Source organism: Hyaena hyaena, unplaced genomic scaffold (genome assembly GCF_003009895.1).
Source record: "Hyaena hyaena isolate Hyena2069 unplaced genomic scaffold, ASM300989v1 scaffold_56, whole genome shotgun sequence".
NCBI classification, from domain to species: Eukaryota; Metazoa; Chordata; class Mammalia; order Carnivora; family Hyaenidae; genus Hyaena; species Hyaena hyaena.
In genome coordinates, this window is record NW_024080688.1 from 399,489 (window position 1) to 418,924 (window position 19,436).

Below are 19,436 nucleotides of genomic sequence, written 5' to 3' on the forward strand. Positions count from 1 at the left end.
ATTTATTTCTAGGAGAGAGAGAGAGAGAGAGAGACAGCGTGAGCAGGGGAGGGTCAGAGAGGGAGGGAGTCACAGACTGAAACAGGCTCCAGGCTCTGAGCTGGCAGTCAGCACAGAGCCCGACGAGGGGCTTGAACCCATGAACTGCGAGATCATGACCTAAGCGAAAGTCAGACGCTTAACCGACTAAGCCACCCAGGCGCCCCTCTTGTTATTGTCTTTAATTTAAAGTCCAGTTTGTCTGATATAAGTATAGCTACTCCAGCCTTCTTTTGACTTCCTGTAGCATGATAGATATTTCTCCATCCCCTTACTTTTAATCTGAAGGTATCTTCCAGTCTAAAATGCGTTTCTTGTAGACAGCAAATAGATGGATTTTTTTTTTTTATCCATTCTGCTACCCTATGTCTTTTGATTGGAGCATTCAGCCCATTTACATTCAGTGTTATTTTTGAAATATGTGGGTTTAGAGTCACAGTGTCCCATTGTGGGATTCATGCTTGTGGTGGTGTCTCTGGTATGTTGCATTCCTTGCAACACTTCCCTCAGAGGATTCCCCCTCAGGATTTCTTGTAGGGGTGATTTAGTGGTGGCAAATTCTTTTATTTTTGTTTATTTGGAAAGACTTTTATCTCTCCTTCTATTCTGAATGACAGGCTTGCTGGATAGAGGATTCTTGGCTACATATTTTTTCTGTTCATCACATTGAAGATCTCCTGCCATTCCTTTCTGACCTGCCAAGTTTCATTAGATAGGTCTGTCACCACTCTGATAGGTTTCCCTTTGTATGTTAGGACCCTTTTCTCCCTAGGTGCTTTCAAAATTCTCTCTTTGTCCTTATATTTTGCCAGTTTCACTATGGTATGTCGTGCAGATGATCGATTCAAGTTATGTCTGAGGAGAGTTCTCTGTGCCTCTTGAATTTCAACTTCTACTTCCCTTTCCAGGTTGGGGAAGTTCTCTGCTATAATTTGTTCCAGGACTGCTTCATCATCTTTCCTCTCTCTTCCTCTTCTGGAATTCCTACAATAAGGATATTGTTCCATTTGATTGTATCACTGAGCTCTCAAACTCTTCTTTGATGTTCCTGGATCAGTTTATCTCTCTTTTTCTATAATAGTGTCTTCTTCTTTTTTTAAATATTTTTATTTATTTCTAGGAGAGAGAGAGAGAGAGAGACTGCGTGAGCAGGGGAGGGTCAGAGAGAGAGGGAGACACAGACTCCGAAATAGGCTCCAGGCTCTGAGCTGGCAGTCAGCACAGAGGCCGATGCGGGGCTCGAACCCACAAATCGCGAGATCATGACCTAAGCGAAAGTCGGACGCTTAACCAACTAAGCCACCCAGGCGCCCCTATAATAGTGTCTTCTAAATCACTTATTCTCCTTTCTGTCTCTTCAGTCCTTGTATTGGACGCCTCCAGTTTATGATGTATCTCATTTATTGCATTTTTTAATTCACCGTAACTATTTTTAAGCTCCATATTGTTTGTAGCTATAGTTTCTCTGAGGTCCTCCATGCATTTTTCAAGCCCGGTGATTAATTTTATGATTATTGTTCTAAATTTTTGTTCAGTTATGTTGCTTATATCTGTTTTGAGCAGTTCTCTAGCTGTCATTTCTTCCTGGAGTTTCTTTGGAGGAGAGTTCTTCCATTTCGTCATTTTTGTTACCTTTCTATCTCTTGTTAATTTTAAAAGTTTGTTGTAAACATGGCCCCTGCGAGTTCTGCTGTATTAGAGAGGGCTCTTTTGACTGTTCAGGGCCTGTCTCTTCAGGAAGTGTTCTTTGGATGGTGTCTCTTGGTTTCTCTTGTTGAGCATTTGGTTATTTTGTTTCCCTACTGGTAGTGGTATTTGGGACTCTCCACTATGTGTAGTTTGGCTTGTTTCTTTTTTTTTTTAAATGTTTTATTTATTTCTAGGAGAGAGAGAGAGAGAGAGACAGCGCGAGCAGGGGAGGATCAGAGAGAGAGGGAGTCACAGACAGAAACAGGCTCCAGGCTCAGAGCTGGAAGTCAGCACAGAGCCAGACGCGGGGCTCGAACCCACGAACCGCGAGATCATGACCTAAGCGAAAGTCGGACGCTTAACCGACTAAGCCACCCAGGTGCCCCTAGTTTGGCTTGTTTCTTGAGGCAGCCCAGGCTTCCCTTGGCAGTAAGATGAGGTGATCTCCTAGTGTGCTTTCCAGAATCGTAAAACTTCATATATAGACCTTAACTGGGGTCAGCTGTGTGTACCTTCTAGCTGTCTCAACAATACCTCGCTCTCTTAAGGCTCATCACTATATTGTTTTTGTTTGTTTGTTTTGGGTGGGAGTTTGGGCAGGGATTAGTTTGCAGAGAAATGAGTCTTCTTAAAGTGGGAAAAATTGTAGAATGTTTGTATGCTGATGGGAATAATCCAATATAGGGAGGGAGAAATTGATTAGAGAAAAGAAAGAGTTGCTTATAGTTGATATGTTTGAATAGGTATGTAAGTAGAGAAGTTGACCATGTAACAACACCAGCACTTAATCCTTACTAGCAGTAGGGAGTGCTGATGGTATGGATTCAGATGGCAGTGGAGAAGTAGATGTAGTTGCAAATACTTACTTTTTTTAGTGACGCAGAAATGTAGGCCATTAGGGGACTAAGGATAGGAGAAGGGATGTTAGATTTGAAGAGAGTTAAGAAGTGTGAAATAGTCCTCTATAAAACGGGGGAGTGAATACACTAATAAATTACAGAATCAAATGCCCATTTGAGGTTAGTGGACATGAATTTACAGTGTCATTGGGTCAGCATGGAAACATGACTTTTCTTATCACTTTCTATTGTAAGAATTCAGATATGAAATAGGCAGAGAGGTAAGTTATCCAAGATTGGGGTTCTGCCAGTTGTTTGAGGGAAGGAGAAGAAGGCCTAAGAAATTGAATATGTGTCTAAGGGAATGTTGATAATGATGGACTATGGAATCTAAGCCAGGAACTTGTTTTAGGAGAAAGGCTTGAATAGAATGGAAGTGGAGTCATTTTAATTCTGTGAATATCAGTCTTCAATAAATGGTGCTAGGACAGTCAGAAATATAAATGCACACACACACAAAAGAATCTTAACCCTTACCTCACACCATATGTAATAATTAACTTCAAATGGACTATAGACCTAAATGTATGACCTGAAATCATAAAACTTGTAAAAGAAGTACCAGAGAAAATCTTAATGAACTTGGGCTAGCAAGGATTTTTTAAGACACAAAAAACATGAAGGAGGATAAGTACTAAATTGGATGTCCTCAAAGTTAAAATCTTTTTATCTTTGAGTATTATTTAAAAAATGTTTATTTATTTTGAGAGAGAGAGAAAGAGAGAAAGGGAGACGGAGAATCCCAAGCAGGCTCTGCTCTGCTAGCACCAAGCCTGATGCAGGACTTGAACCCACAAACTGTGAGATCATTATCTGAGCTGAAACTAAGAGTTGGCCACTTAACCAGCTGAGTCACCCAGGTGCCCCTGAATCTTTTTGTCTTTGGAGCTCACTGTTAAGAGAGTGAAAAAGACATTTGTAACTGTGTGAGGAGATGGATGTGGACTAGATATGTTATGGTGATCATTTTGCAAAATATACTTACATCAAATCATTATGTTGTATACCTGAAACTAGTATAATGTTGTTTGTCAGTTATAGTTCAATAAAAAATTTAAGAAAAGAAAATGAAAAGGCATGCCTCAGACTGCGAGAAAATATTTGCAAAACATATATTGGACAGAGGATATGTATCCAGACTACATAAAGAACTCTTGCAACCCAAAAGGAAGACAAACAACCTTGTAAAAAAAAAAAAAAGGGCAAAAAACCCCACAAAAACTTGAATAGAAAGTTCATCAAAGAAGTTAAATGGATGCATAATATGCATGTGCAAAGATGCTTAATGTCATAAAGCATTAGAGAAATGTTAATTAAAACCATAATAACATACTGTTATACTAGAATGACTATAGTTATAAAGAATGTTCAGGTATTAGCAAGAATGCAGACCAGGTAGAATTCTCATACACTGTTGGTGGGAATGTAAACTGGAACAGCTGGACAGTTACTTTAAGTGTAAACTTACCCTGTGACCCATCCATTTCACTTCTTAAGTATTTATCCAAGAGAAATGAAAGCAATATGGGGGGGCTTGGGTGGCTTAATCAGTTGAGCATCCACGTCTTGGTTTCGGTTCAGGTCATGATCCCAGGGTTGTGGGATCAAGCCCCATGTTGGGCCCTGTGCTGAGTGTGGAGCCTGCTTGGGATTCTCAGAGGTTTTCTGTCTCTCTTTGCCCCTCCTCCTGCTCTCATATGTGCTCTTTCTCTCTCAGATAAAAAATATAGGGGCACCTGGTTGGCTCAGTTGGTTAAGTGTGTCTTTGGCTTAGGTCATGATCTCATGGTTCATGAGTTCAAGCCCCATGTCGGGCTCTGTGCTGACATCTCAGAGCCTGGAGCCTGCTTTGGACTCTGTGTCATGGTCTCTTTCTACCCCTCCCCCTCTCCTCATGCTCTGTTTCTGTCTCTCTCAAGAATAAATAAACATTAAAAAATAATAAAATAAAATTTAAAAATATAATAAAATTAAAAAGCAATATGGCCATGTAAAAACTTGTAGGCAGATGTTTAGTAGTAGCTTTATTGGTAAGAGCTAAATATTGGAAATAGCTCACATGTCCATCAATAAGTATAAGATGGACAAATATTGGTATGTCCTTACATTGGAATACTGCTCAGCAATTAAAAGGAAAGAACTACTGATACTTAACAATGTGGATGGCTCTTAAAATAGGCTAAGTGAAAAAAGTCAGACCTATAAATAAAATAAAGCACATAATAAATAAAAACAAAACAAAACAAAATAACAAAAATAAAATAAAAAAATACTGTATTTAGGTTCTAGAAAACTAATTTACAATAATAGAAGATAGTTGATAGGAGAGGAGGGTAGGAATGACAAGATTACACAGTGGGCATGAACAAACTTTTAGGGCTGATGGAAATGTCTGTTATCTTGATTATGCTGAGGGTTTTATGGATATAAATGTTTGTTAACTTATCAAATTATACATGTTAAACAGATGCAGTTTATTTTATATCTGTTGCGCCTTTAAGCTATTATGGAACTAGCAGAATGGTGGAGTTAGTAGAGCATGGTATTCATTTCTTCCATGCTTTCACATATAATGATTAGCCTATAAATTATTGGGGATCTGTAAATTATTTTGTTCTTGTTTGTTATAACATTGTTCTTTTCATGTTGGTTTTTTTTTTTTTTTTAGTTTCTATGCTGTATTTTACTCGCTTTTATGAGTCCTAGTAAACTTGGTAAGAACAATACTTTTTAATGATGTTGCTAAAACCTAATGGAATTGGGACACCTAGGGTGCCTGGGTGGCTCAGTCAGTTAAGCGTCCATCTCTTGATTTCAGCTCAGATCATGATCTCACGTTTTGTGAGTTTGAACTCTTGAGTTGGGCTCCACGCAGACAGTGCAGAGCCTGCTTAGGATTCTCTTCCCCTCCCCCTCTCTCTGCCCCTCACCTGCTTGCACTTGCTGTCTCTCTCTAATAAACAAATAAATAAATAAACTTAAATAATGTTTTGAGTATTGAGAATGTTCTACACTCACTACTGAAAATATTATTCCTGTTTGCCTGCACATTCTTGAAGACTGACTTCTATAGTTCACTGAATATAGATTTAGATTAAAAAGAGAATTGAATTGCCAGAGTTGAATTTTATCTGGTTAAGGTATTAGTGAGAAGTGAAATAGAATAAAGATGATGGATATATAATTGGTATGTGGTGAGTCAAAAAATTATAATTTTTAATTGGCTTATAACTTCTTGGTTATCATATTTAGGTATTTCTAATATACTTATATAGTTTCTTATTGCAGGTAGAAGGCAGGGAGAAATGCTGGGGAGGGAGTGAGGTTAAAGTAATTCATTATTACAGTAAAAGGAGAGAGCTCTGTGTTTTTTTTCCCTTTTATTCTTCCTTGCTATTAGTAGATATCACTAGGGAACAAGTATTAGTTCCAGGAACTGTGGAAAATTGTTCTGTGCATTATTTTACTTAATTCTCACAACTCTAGGAAGTAGGTCTCATTGCCATTTTATCAATGAGGGAACTGAGACTTGACATCTAAGATTTTACAGAAGGATAAACAGCTAGTAAGTGTCTTTAAATAACTGGCTCACTCCAAAGATCAGGGTCTTAACCACTGTGCTGAATTGTCTCTTTGTTAATAAGACAGTCTTGTCCAGGATTAAAAAAACAAAACAAAACAAAAAAACAAATGTCCCTTTGAATGTCCATTAGCCCTGGAGAATCTGTTTAATAACATATAGATACATAAACACATGTGACCTCTTTGGGGAAAATTGTTACATAACAATGTATTCTTTTTGAAGTATTCTTCCTTAGGAGAAACAGTTTCTTAGAATTGGAAGTGCTATAGATTTGTAAGCCTTTTTGTGAGCCTATAACAATTTTTTAAAGTCAGGCAGTAAGTAGAAAGCAGCCTATGAAAGGAGTCCCAGAATTATTATTAGCTACTCACTGGACATTCTTTTATTAGCCCTGCTTTTTACTTTAATGTGACAGTTTCTTAGTGTTTTACATTTTCAGGTTTGCATGCTCATTCATTAACTGAACAGCTTAAGAAGGCACTGTACCTATCTGTTCTTCATAGTCACCATGCTTTCAGTGACTTTAGTCCTCTTTCTTTGGCCATGTTTACAGTGTAAAAACAAGCAAGTTTGGTAAAACTATATTTATGACTCAGGAGAAGGCATTATTCAAAGTGATAAAGAGACGGTTCATTGTATTTATTATCCTTTCAATATCTACTATATCAGTGTTAATGTCCCCTCTATTTTGGTTAGTGGTAATTTGTGTCTTTCCTGTTTCTTGGTTAGTCTGGCTAGAACTAGTTCATCAATTTTATTGATATTTTCAGCTTTTGCTTTCATTTGTTTTTCTCCATTGTGTTTCTGTTCTCAATTTCATTGATTTCTGCTCTAATTTTTATTATTTTTTTCTATTTGATTTAGATTTAATTTTATATTCTAAGTTTCTTGAAATAGAAGCTTAAGTTATTGATTTTAGGTCTTTTTTTAATACAGTAAAACCTTGGTTTGTGAGCATAATTCATAATGGATACCTGCTTGTAATCCAAAGCTCTTGCATGTCAAAGTGAATTTCCCCATAAGAAATAATGGAAACTTACATGACTCATTCTACAACCCCAAAATATTCATATAAAAATGATTACAATACTGTAATATAATAGTAACTAATAAAGAAAATACAAAACATAAAGAAAAATAAATTAGCCTACACTTACCTTTGAAAACCTTCGTGGCTGGTGTGAGAGGGGGAGGGTTATTGTGTAGGATGGTTTTTACTACCATTAATGGAATAACTGCTACCTTTTAGCTCAATGGAATCTTTTTCTGCATGGTGGCCATTGTTTATACTCACTTAGATGTTGACTACAGTACAGTATTAATAAACTCTTGTCATATGCTGTATTTAATGTAACTGGCAATGAGGCAGCAGAGGAAAGGGTTTATATGTGCAGGTAGCCTGACCTAGAATTAAGCAAAGCATTTCTAAGCTTATTCTTGTATGGAAAAGTAAAGGACTGTCCACAGATGCTCTGAAGTGATGAAAAAGTACACTAGTGCCAATTGTGGGCACCTTTCAATGTTCTGAAAAACACTGATTTCTGCCAAACACCGCTGCCTGAGACAGAGCATCTGAGCATGGGAGACAATCACCTGCTATCCCGTAGCAAGAGATCGTGAGAGAGAACCATTGGCTCAGTTGTGATCATGTAATCCCGTGATGTTCTGTGTCACATACTACTTGTATTGCAAGACATCACTCATTTGTTAAGTTAAAATTTATTGTGAATGTTCATCTTGCAAAACACTTGCAGAACAAATTACTTGCAATCCAAGACTTTACTGTATATTCATTTAAAACTATAAATTTTTCTCTAGGCACTGTTTTCATGTATCCCACAAGTTTTGATATTCCATTTTGACTTACTTGAAAATGTTTCTGAGTTTTTTTTTTTAGACTTCTTTTATCCATGGGTCATTTAAAAGTATATTGCTTAATATCCAAATATCTGGGAGAATTTTCCCAGATCTTTTGCTAATGATTTTAATGTAATTTTCATTGTAGTCTGAGAATATACTTTTCATCATTAAAAAACTATTTTTCAGATTTATCTTATGGTCCAGAATATAGTATATCTTTGTAAGTGTTCCAAGTGCACTTGAAAAGAATGTATATTTAACAGTTACTGGGTGAATTGTTCTGCAAAATCATATAAGTTAGGTGTTAGTACTATTGAGGTCTCTTTCCTGATTTTCTGCCTACTTGTTTTAACAGTTGCTGAGTTGAAAGTCTTTTTTAAATTATTTATTTATTTAATTTTAGAGAGAGAGAGTTAGGGGAAGGGAGCAGAGGGAGAGAAAAGAATCCCAAGCAGGCCCCAAACTTAGTGTGGAGCTCAATGCAGGGCTTGACCTTTCGACCTCATGACCCTGAGCCAAAGTCAGGAATCAGATGTTTACCTGACTAAGCCATCCAGGCACCTCAAAAAATCTTTAACTATAATTGTGGATTTGTCTGTTTCTCTTGTTAGATCCATCAGTTTTTGCCTTATTTATTTTAAAGCTCTTATTTTAATAGTTTTTTTTTTTTTTTTTTAATTCCTAGAGAGAGAGAGAGCATGAGTGAGGGAGAGGGGCAGAAGGCAGTTGGGGGTGGAGGGGGAGAGAAAAAGAGTCAGTCCCAAGCAGGCTCTATGTTCAGCATGGAGTCCAATTCAGAGTTCCCTTCTATGACCCCAGGACCATGACATGAGCTGAAATTAAGAGTTGGATACTCAACCAACTGAGCCACTGAGGCATCCCTAAAACTCTTATTTTAAAGTGCATATGTATTTATGATGATTATATCTTCTTGGAGAATTGACCCCTTTATCATGTAGTGGCCCTCTTTTCCTTGACAGTCATTCTGATTCTGAAGTCTACTTTGTCTGAAATTGATTTGGCTGTACTTTCTTTTGATGAGTATGTGGTATCTTTTTCTATTGTTTTACCTTTACCTTTTCCTGTCTAAATCTTTACATATTAAAATTTTTTTAATGTTTATTTATTTTTGAGAGAGAGAGAGAGAGAGAGAGAGTGAATGGGGGAGGACAGAGAGAGGAGACACAGAATCTGAAGCAGGCTCCAGGGAGAGCTGGAGCACAGAGCTTGATGAGGGGCTCAAACTCACAGACCATGAGATCAGGACCCGATCCAAAGTTGGATGCTTAACTGACTGAACCGCCCAGCTGCTCCTAAATCTTTATATTTAGTGGACTTTTTATAGATGGCTGTTAACTTGACCATGCTTTTTCATCCAGTCTGACAATTTGTCTTTTAATTGCTGGTTTTAGACCATTCATATTTAAAGTAATTTTTTTTCAAGTTTTTGTCTTTTAAAAATTTTTTTAAAAATTTATTTTAAAGAGAGAGAGAGAGAGACAGCATGAGCAGGGGAGGGTCAGAGAGAGAGGGAGACACAGAATCCAAAGACAGGCTCCAGGCTCTGAGCTGTCAGCATAGAGCCCAACGGGGGGCTCAAACCCATGAACCGTGAGATCATGACCTGAGCTGAAGTTGGATGCTTAACCGACTGAGCCACCCAAGCACCACTTAAAGTAATTATTAATTAAAGTTAGATTAAAATGCTAGCTGTTGTTTTTTTAAAAAAATATAATTTATTGTCAGATTGGTTTCCATACAACACCCAGTGCTCATCCCAACATGTGCCCTCCTCAATGCCCATCACCTATTTTTCCTTCTACCCCACCCCCCATCAACCCTCGTTTCTCATTATTTGAGAAGTCTCTTATGGTTTGCCTTCCTCCCTCTCTGTAACTTTTTCCCCTCTTTCCCTCCCCCATGGTCTTCTGTTAAGTTTCTCAGGATCTGCATATGAGTGAAAACATATGGGATCTGTCTTTCTCTGCCTGACTTACTTCACTTAGCATAATACCCTCCAGTTCCATCCATGTTTCTACAAATGGCCAGATTTCATTCTCTCCATGTAGTATTCCATTGTATATATAAACCACATCTTCTTGATCCATTCATCAGTTGATGGACATTTAGGCTCTTTCCATGATTTGGCTATTGTTGAAAGAGTTGCTGTGAACATTGGGGTACATGTGCCCGTGTGCATCAGCACTCCTGTATCCCTTGGGTAAATTCCTAGCAGTGCTTTTGCTGGGCCACAGGGGAGTTCTATTGTTAATTTTTTGAGGAACCTCCACACTGTTTTCCATAGCGGCTGCACCAGTTTGCATTCCCACCAACAGTGTAAGAGGGTGCCCGTTTCTCCACATCCTCGCCAGCATCTGTAGTCTCCTGATTTGTTCATTTTAGCCACTCTGACTGGCGTGAGTTGGTATCTCAGCGTGGTTTTGATTTGTATTTCCATGATGATGAATGACGTTGAGCATTGTTTCATGTGTCTGCCATCTGGATGTCTTTGGAAAAGAGTCTTTTCATGTCTTCTGCCCATTTCATCACTGGATTATTTGTTTTTTGGGTGTGGAGTTTGGTACGTTCCTTATAGATTTTGGATACTAGCCTTTTATCTGATATGTCATATGCAACTGTCTTTTCCCATTCCATCAGTTGCCGTTTAGTTTTGATTGTTTCCTTTGCCATGCAGAAGATTTTAATCTTGATAAGGTCCCAATAATTCCTTTTGACTTTTGATTCCCTTGCCTTTGGAGATGTGTTGAGTAAGAAATAGCTGCAGTTGAGGTCAAAGAGGTTGTTTCCTGCTTTTTCCACTATGGTTTTGATGGTTTCCTCTCTCACATTCAGGTCCTTCATCCGTTTTGAGTTTATTTTTGTGTATGATGTAAGAAAATGGTCTAGTTTCAATCTTCTGCATGTTGCTGTCCAGTTTTCCCAGCATCATCTGTTAAAGAGGCTGTCTTTTTTCTATTGGATACTCTTCTCTGCCTTGTCAAAGTTTAGTTGGCCATACATTTGTGGGTCCAATTTTGGGTTCTCTATTCTATTCCATTGGTCTATGTGTCTGTTTTTGTGTCAATACCATACTGTCTAGATGATGACAGCTTTGTAGTAGAGGCTAAAGTCTGGAATGATGATGCCTCCCGTTTTGGTTTTCTTCTTTAATATTACTTTGGCTATTCGGGGTCTTTTGTGGTTCCTTACAAATTTTAGGATTGTTGGTTCTAGCTTTGAGAAGAATGCTGGTGCAATTTTGATTGGGATTGCATTGAATGTGTAGATTGTTTTTGGTAGTATTGACATTTTAACAATATTTATTCTTCCAATCCATGAGCATGGAATGTTTTTCCGTTTGTGTCTTCTTCAATTTCCTTCATAAGTTTTCTATAGTTTTGAGCATACAGATCTTTTATATCTTTGGTTAGATTTATTCCTAGGCATTTTATGGTTTTTGATGCAGTTGTGAATGGGATCAGTTTCTTGATTTCTCTTTCTGTTGCTTCATTATTAGTGTATAAAAATGCAACCCATTTCTGTACATTGATTTTGTACCCTGTGACTTTGCTGAATTCATGTATCAGTTCTAGCAGACTTTTGGTGGAGTCTGTCGGGTTTTCCATGTAGAGTATCACGTCATCTGCAAAAAGTGAAAGTTTCACTTCATCTTTGCCAATTCTGGTGCCTTTTGTTCTCTTATTGCTGATGCTAGGACTTCCAACACTATGTTGAACAACAGTGGTGAGAGTGGACATCCCTGTTGAGTTCCTGATCTCAGGGGGAAAGCTCTCAGTTTTCCCCCTTGAGGATGGTAATAGCTGTGGCCTTTTCATAAATGGCTTTTATGATGTTTAAGTATATTCCTTTATCCCGACTTTCTTGAGGGTTTTTATTAAGAAAGGATGCTATTTTGTCAAATGCTTTGTCTGCATCTATTGATAGGATCATATGGTTCTTTTCTTATATTGATGTGTTATATCACATTGATTGATTTTCGAATATTGAACCAGCCCTGCAACCCAGGAACGAATCCCACTTGATCATGGTGAATAATTCTTTTTATATGCTGTTGAATTCGATTTGCTAGTATCTTGTTGAGAATTTTTGCATACATATTCATCAGGGATATTGGCCTGTAATTCTCTTTTTTTGCTGGGTCTCTGTCTGGTTTGGGAATCAAAATGATGCTGGCTTCATAGATTGAGTCTGGAAGTTTTCCTTCCATTTCTATCTTTTGAAGCAGCTTGAGAAGGCTAGGTCTGTTAAATGTCTGGTAGAATTCCCCAGGGAAGCCATTTGGTCCAGAATTCTTCTTTGTTGGGAGATTTTTGATAACTGATTCAATTTCTTCACTATGGGTCTGTTCAAATTTTCTATTTTTTCCCATTTGAGTTTTGGTAGTGTGTGTGTGTTTAGGAATTTGTCCATTTCTTCCAAGTTGTCCAGTTTGTTGGCATATAATTTTTCATAATATTCTCTGATAATTCCTTATGTTTTTGAGGATTTGATGGAATAAATCCTTTTTCATTCATGATTTTATCTATTTGGGTCCTCTCTCTTTCTTTTTGAGAAGCCTGGCTAGAGGTTTTTCAATTTTGTTTATTTTTCCAAAAAACTAACTCTTGGTTTTATTGATCTGTTCTGTTTTTTTTTCAAAAATTATTATTCTATATTGTTTATTTCTGCCCTGATCTTTATTATTTATCTTATTTTGCTGGGTTTGGTGTCTTTGCTGTTCTGCTTCTAGTTCCTTTAGGTGTGTTGTTAGGTTTTGTATTTGGGATTTTTCTTGTTTCTTGAGATATGCCTGGATTGCTATGTATTTTCGTGTTTGGACTGCCTTTGCTGCATCCAAAAGGGTTTGGATTGTTGTATTTCCATTTTCGTTTGTTTCCGTATATTTTTTAATTTCTTTGCAAATTGCCTGGTTGACCCATTTGTTCTTTAGTAAGATGTTCTTTAACCTCCATGCTTTTGGAAGTTTTCTAGACCTTTTCCTGTGGTTGATTTCAAGTTTCATAGCATTGTGATCTGAAAGTGTGCACGGTATGATCTCAATTCTTTTGTATTTATTGAGGGTTGCTTTGTGACCCAGTATGTGATCTATCTTGGAGAATGTACCATATGCACTCAAGAAGAAAGTGTATTCCACTTGTTTGGGATGTAGAGTTCTAAATATATCTATGAAGTCCATCTGGTCCAATGTATTCAGGGTCATGGTTTCTTTACTAACTGTTTAGTTGATCTGTCCATTGCTGTAAGTGGAGTATTAAAGTCCCCTGCAATTAGCACATTCTTATCAATAAGATTGCTTATGTTTGTGATTAATTGTTTTATTTATTTGGCTGCTTCTGAATTGGGTGTATAGGCATTTAAAATTGTTAGCCCTTCCTGATGGATAGACCCTGTAATTATTGTATAATGCCCTTCTTCATTTCTTGTTACAGCCTTTAATTTAAAGTCTAGTTTGTCTAATATAAGTATGGCTACTCCAACTTTCTTTTGACTTCCAGTTTGGAAGCTGTTTTCTATTTTTGCATTTCTTTTTTCTTTTGCCTTCTTTAGTGTATTGAGCTTTTTATTAGTATTATATCCTCCCTGTTGACTTATTTATACTTAAAATGGTTTATAGTTGTTGCCTTTGGGTTTATGGTATATATTTTAAAATAATTTGAGTATATCTTCAAATGATACCACTTCACATGTAGTGCATGTATCTTAATAGTTTATGTTCCTAATTCTTCCTTTCACTGTCACTGTTATATATTTTGTTACATATGTTATAAATACCCAGTACATTGTCCACTGCTTTAAACAATTATATTTTAGAGCAATTAAAAATCAGAAAGAGAAAAGATTTTATTTTACTTACATTTATTCATTTTTTGTGTAGATCCAAGCTTCTCACTTGAATCATATTCCTTCTGCCCAAAGAACTTCCTTTAATATTTCTTGTATGGTGGGTCTGCTGGCAATGAATTCTTTGTTTTTGTTTTTTTCTCTGAGAGAGTCTTTATTTCTTTTCACTTATGAAGACTATTTTCACTTGATATGGAGGACTGGTTGGGCAGATTTTTTCTTTCAACATTTTTAAGTTGTGACTCCATTGTCGTCTTACTTGCAAAGTTTCTGACAAAGTTTATTAAAATCCTTATTTTTTGTTCCTCTGTATGCAATATGTTTTCGCCTCTCTGGCTACCTTCAAGATTTTCTCTGCCTTTCAGCAATTTAAATATGATAGGCCGAGGTGTGTGTATTTTGGTGGGGGAGGATATCATTATCTCGTTTGTTTTTGGAGCTTTTTAAGTCTGTAGTTTGGTGTCTTGTCACTAATTTTTGTAAGTTTTGGGGCATTCTGATATTTTTTCTCCATTCTTTCTCCTGCCATTCTAAGTATGTATATGTTACATTGTTTGACATTTTCCCACAGTTCTCAGATGTTCTCTCCTGTTTTATTTTCCTACTGTTTTTTTCTTCTTTACATTTCAGTTTGGGTAATTTCTGTTAGCTTATTTTCAAGTTCACTGATTCTTTTTTCAGGTGTTTCAAGTCTGCTAGTAACCTTTTGTTCTTTGTACTGTTCTTATTTCTGTAATTTCCACTTGATCCTTTCTTACAATTTCCATGTCTCTAAATTTATAACTATCTGATCTTGCATGTAGTCTACCTTTTCCATTAGAGCCTTTAATATATTAACCATGTTTTAAATTCCCTTCTAGGTCTAGTTCTGATGATTGCTTTGTTTCTTCAAGCTGTGTTTTTGGCATACTTCATTAGTTTTTTTGTTGAAAGCTGAACATGTTGTATAGGACAGGAAATAATGAAGTAAATATTTTAAATGCTTGAAGAAGACTGCAGATTTCTGCTAGACCCTGGTATCATGGCCTGAGCCAAAATCAAGAGTCAGATGCTCACCTGACTGAGCCACCCAGGCACCCCTTTTTCTGCTAGTCCTTTAAGGTGGCATTTGTGTAAATTTGTTAGGGGTTGGGCTGTGTTTGAAGTTTATTATTGCCACGGTTACCAGAGTTGATACTTGTTTTTGCCATGGGAACCGAGAAACTTCAAGTTTTTATAGTGTCCTTTGTCTCCTAGCATCCCTTATCTCCATGTTTAGCTTTGGATTTTCCCTTTATGCTATTGCTTAGAGTCTGTCTCCTGCAGCTATATTTCACTGTTATTTTTACTCAGAGCTTGTTAGTGTGGTAATGGAGGGAAAGGGGAATTCTTAATGGTCTATTAAACCTCAGATTTAGGCAGGTACTAGAATCTGGGTCTGGCCTTCACAAAACTTTATACTCCCCTTCCTTGGGTAGAGTTTCTCCTCTTTCTTTTTACCTACCTGCAGTATCTAGGTTTATTTTTTAAAACATAAGGATTTTACTTATTTTTTTATTATTAAACATTTTTAACTTAAAACATTTTTTTCATTTTAATTTTGAGAGAAAGAGACAGAGCATGAGTGGAGGAGAGGCAGAGAGAGAGGGAGATACAGAAACTGAAGCAGGCTCCAGGCTCTGAGCTGTCAGCACAGAGCCTGACACGGGACCTGAACTCATGAACCAGGAGATTGTGCCCTGAGCCAAAGTTGTATGCTTAACTGATTGAGCCACCCAGGTGCCCCTAACTCGTTGAGCCACCTGGGTGCCCGTAAAACGTAAGGTTTTTAAAGTTAAGGTTTTTAAAGCTTTCTCACCCTGCATTAAGGTTATTGTTACTTTACAGAGAGTGAAAATTGGGCTTCAGTATCCTGTCTTTTTTCCTTTCCTTCAGCAATCCTGGGATTCCACCAGTGTTCTCAGAGTACAGGCCTTGATGAATTTTTCTTTGCAGATTAAGCCTTTAGTTCCATAGGGAGATGAGGGAAATAGATCTGGGCTGATTGGCACTGGCTGTTCTATTCTTCAAGCCTCCATAGGTGTGGGTGAGGGCAAAGATGAGGAGCTTTTTCTGCTCATTCTCAGATCCCCCTTTCCCTGCATTAGAGATTCTTTTCAGGTTCCTGGAAAAAAAAAGTGTACAATAGGGTGGGAACTTTATTATGATTGCAGTCCCCAGGGGCTTTACACCCTCATGTTAGCCCATATTCGTTCTTAAGCAGTTTGTCAGAATTATGTTTTAAATACTCCTAACTGCAGTGGAATTCTCCTATGCTCTTGGGACTATATTTCCTTTAGTCAGAGAGGAAGCTTTCCTTTTTTCAGAGTTTTAGGCACTTATCCAGCCTCTGTGTTGCTCTATCCCTGCTGTATTTTAAAAATTTATGTATGTGTGTTTTTTTTGAGTATAGTTGACATGTAGTGTTACATTAGTTTCAGGTATATACAGCCTAGTGATTTGACAAGTTTATACATTATGCTATGTTCACCTCAAGTGTAACTTCCATCTGTCTCTTTACATCGTTATTACATTGACTATATCCTTATGCTGTGCCTTTTATTTCCGTGACTTATTCCATAACTGGAAGCCTGTATTTCCTTTTCCCTTTCACCCTCTTGGCGCAGCCTCCCATCTCTACTGTATTGCCTAGCGGTTGGATCAAGAGAAAATGGGGTTCAGTTAGGAGGTGTGTGATTCTTTTCACTCTCTAAACATTAGGAATCCATGTGGTCAGAGAGTAACTTGTGAGATTTACCTTAGGGTTCAGCATATGATCAGTTTTGGTAAAAGATCTCTGTGCTTGGTAGAGTATTTATTCTGCAGTTATTGGGTAGTGTAGGTCTGGTTAATCATGCTATTCAAATCTATATTTTTATCCTTTTCTAATCTCTTTCTGAGTTATTTGTCAGCTACTTAAAGAGGTATTAAAAGTTTCCCCATCATGATTATGGATGTTTTTCACTATATTTTTCCAACTTTCACTTTATATATTTGAGGGTTCTGTTATTTGTGTATGAATTTTAAATTGTTAAATCTTACTGATAAGTTATACTTTAATCCTATGAATTACACACCTATAAATGCTTTTTGGATTAAAGTCTACTTTGAGTACTATCAATATGGCTACAGAGGCTTTCTTTTAGTTTATGTCTGTATGACCTTTCTATACTTTTTAACTGTTTTTTTTTAAAGTATATTTATTTTTGAGAGAGACTGAGACAGTGTGAGCAGGGGTGAGGCAGAGAGAGACTGAGAGAAAGAAAGAGAGAGAGAGAATCCTAAGCCCAGTGCAGGGCTCAAACTCAGGAAACTGTGAGATTATGACTCTGAGCTGAAGCTGAGAGTCAGATGCTTAACCAACTGAGCCAGCCAGACACCCTTTCTTTCTTTCGTTCTTTTCCTTCTGTTACTTATTTTTGAGAGAGAGAGAGAGGGCATGGAGGAGGGGCAGAAAGAGGGAGGCACAGAAGCCGAAACAGGCTCCAGGTTCTGAGTGTCAGCACAGAGCCCAATGCAGGGCTTGCATGCACAAACCGTGAGGTCATGACCTGAGCTGAAGTCTGACACTCAACCAGCTGCCTCAAGAGCCACCCAGGTGGCCCTATTTTATTTTATTTATTTATTTTTTTTTTTTAAAGATTTTATTTATTTCTAGGAGAGAGAGAGAGACAGCGTGAGCAGGGGAGGGTCAGAGAGAGAGGGAGTCACAGACTGAAACAGGCTCCAGGCTCTGAGCTGGCTGTCAGCACAGAGCCCGACGCGGGGCTCGAACTCACGAACCGCGAGATTATGACCTAAGCGAAAGTCGGACGCTTAACCGACTAAGCCACCCAGGCGCCCCCCAGGTGGCCCTATTTTAAACTGCTTTCTTTCTTTTTATTTTAGGAGTGATTTTTGTGAACACCATGATAGTTGAATTTTGTTCCTTATTGTAATAATTTTTGTCTTTTTGGTCTGATTACATTAGTGTTGTTATTAGAATATTTAAGCTTATATTTGACACCTTACATTTTGTTTTTATATTAAGCTCTACTTGTTCTGTGATCTTCCCTCCTTTTTGCATTTATTTGGGCATTTTAATTTGTATTTCCTTTCTATTATCATAGTAATTATATACTATTTTACTGCTTTTTAAATGTTTACCCCAGAGATTAAAACATGTATTTCCTTCCTTTTTAAAAATTTAGTTTTCAATATGTAATATTAGTTGTAAGGCACAGAATTCAAAAGGTACAAAAGATTATGTGGTAGGAAGTCCTCTCTCCCATGCAAGTACTAATCAGGCCCGCCCTGCTTAGCTTCTGAGATCAGACGAGATCGGGCGTGTTTAGGGTGGTATGGCCTAAACATACGGAACATTAGACGGAAAGTCCTCTCTCACTTCTACCCACCAGCCACCCCATTCTTCCGCTGCCTCAGGAATGTATATAGACCAGCACAGTCCTCTTTACTGGCCCCCAAACATACTGTGTTTACTGCTCTTCTAGCTGGAAGTCTTGGTCCATATCTTCCTGCTTATTCATCCATTTTCTTATCCTTCAAAGCTCAGTTAAAACTTTTCATAAAGCTTTCTGAACAAATCTATTCTTAACTGATCTTCTAATAGTAATTGCAGTTTTCGTCACACATTTTAGCTTAATGGTACGGTTTTATGCTAGTTTCTTTTTGTGTTAAGTATATAAATCTAACTTTCTGTCCCGGATTGGGAGTTCCTTGAGGGCAGGATAATGTACTTTCATTTTGTCTGTGTAATGCTGAGCATATAGCAGATACTCCTCAAATACTTATTTAATTAAATTGCTTCTCTGGTAATGACTGTCAGAAGGTCATTTTCCATAAAAATTTCAATTTTCGTGCATCTTGATTCTCAATTGTACATGATAGATACAGTTTTTAAGAGTTAGTTTTGAATGTAATAGTGCAGATATAGAATGCAGACTACTTGAAAAAAATATTTGCTTATAAAATTGTGTTGTTTTATGTACTTGTTTTGCATTTCATTTTACTTTAAGTTTAAAATTAATAGCCATTCCTAATTCAGTATGATAGTGTAAAAATATTCATTCGTTGCTACTTATGACAAGTGCACTTCCTTAAGTACTAAGAAGTTAGCACTTTCTTCCAAAATATCTTCTTTGTTGATTATAATTTTTCATCATAACATTTGTGAAAAATAGAAAATATTGAAAAATATTAGAAAAAATTACCCTACTCCTCCTACCAGTGAGAGATAAATATTAACATAAATGTATAAACTGTTTTTTTTTCTGAGTATATGTAATAGATAAGCTCCTCATCTAAGTTTTTCATTTTGTAATTCTTAATGTTTACTTTTCAGCTTTTCCTAAAAGGATTCCTGTACACCTTAGAAGTACTTGAAGAAGAGTGATAAAGGCAAGTATACAACTCTTTATGGTTAGTGAAATAACATGGTTCATAGACAAACCAAAAAGCTTTGGTCACCATATCTATCAGAAAAGAAA

The 19,436-nt window shown here is 37.1% G+C and overlaps 1 protein-coding gene across 2 annotated transcripts in view; it reads left to right on the plus strand.

Moving 5' to 3' along the window:
* Nucleotides 1-19,436, plus strand: part of TMCC1 (transmembrane and coiled-coil domain family 1) — a 244,387-nt gene that overhangs the window by 40,499 nt on the left and 184,452 nt on the right. For both annotated transcript variants that reach the window (XM_039231305.1, XM_039231304.1), the window contains exon 2: nt 19,292-19,347. The gene's annotated coding sequence lies outside the window, so the exon portion shown is untranslated. The remainder of the gene's footprint in view (nt 1-19,291; nt 19,348-19,436) is intronic.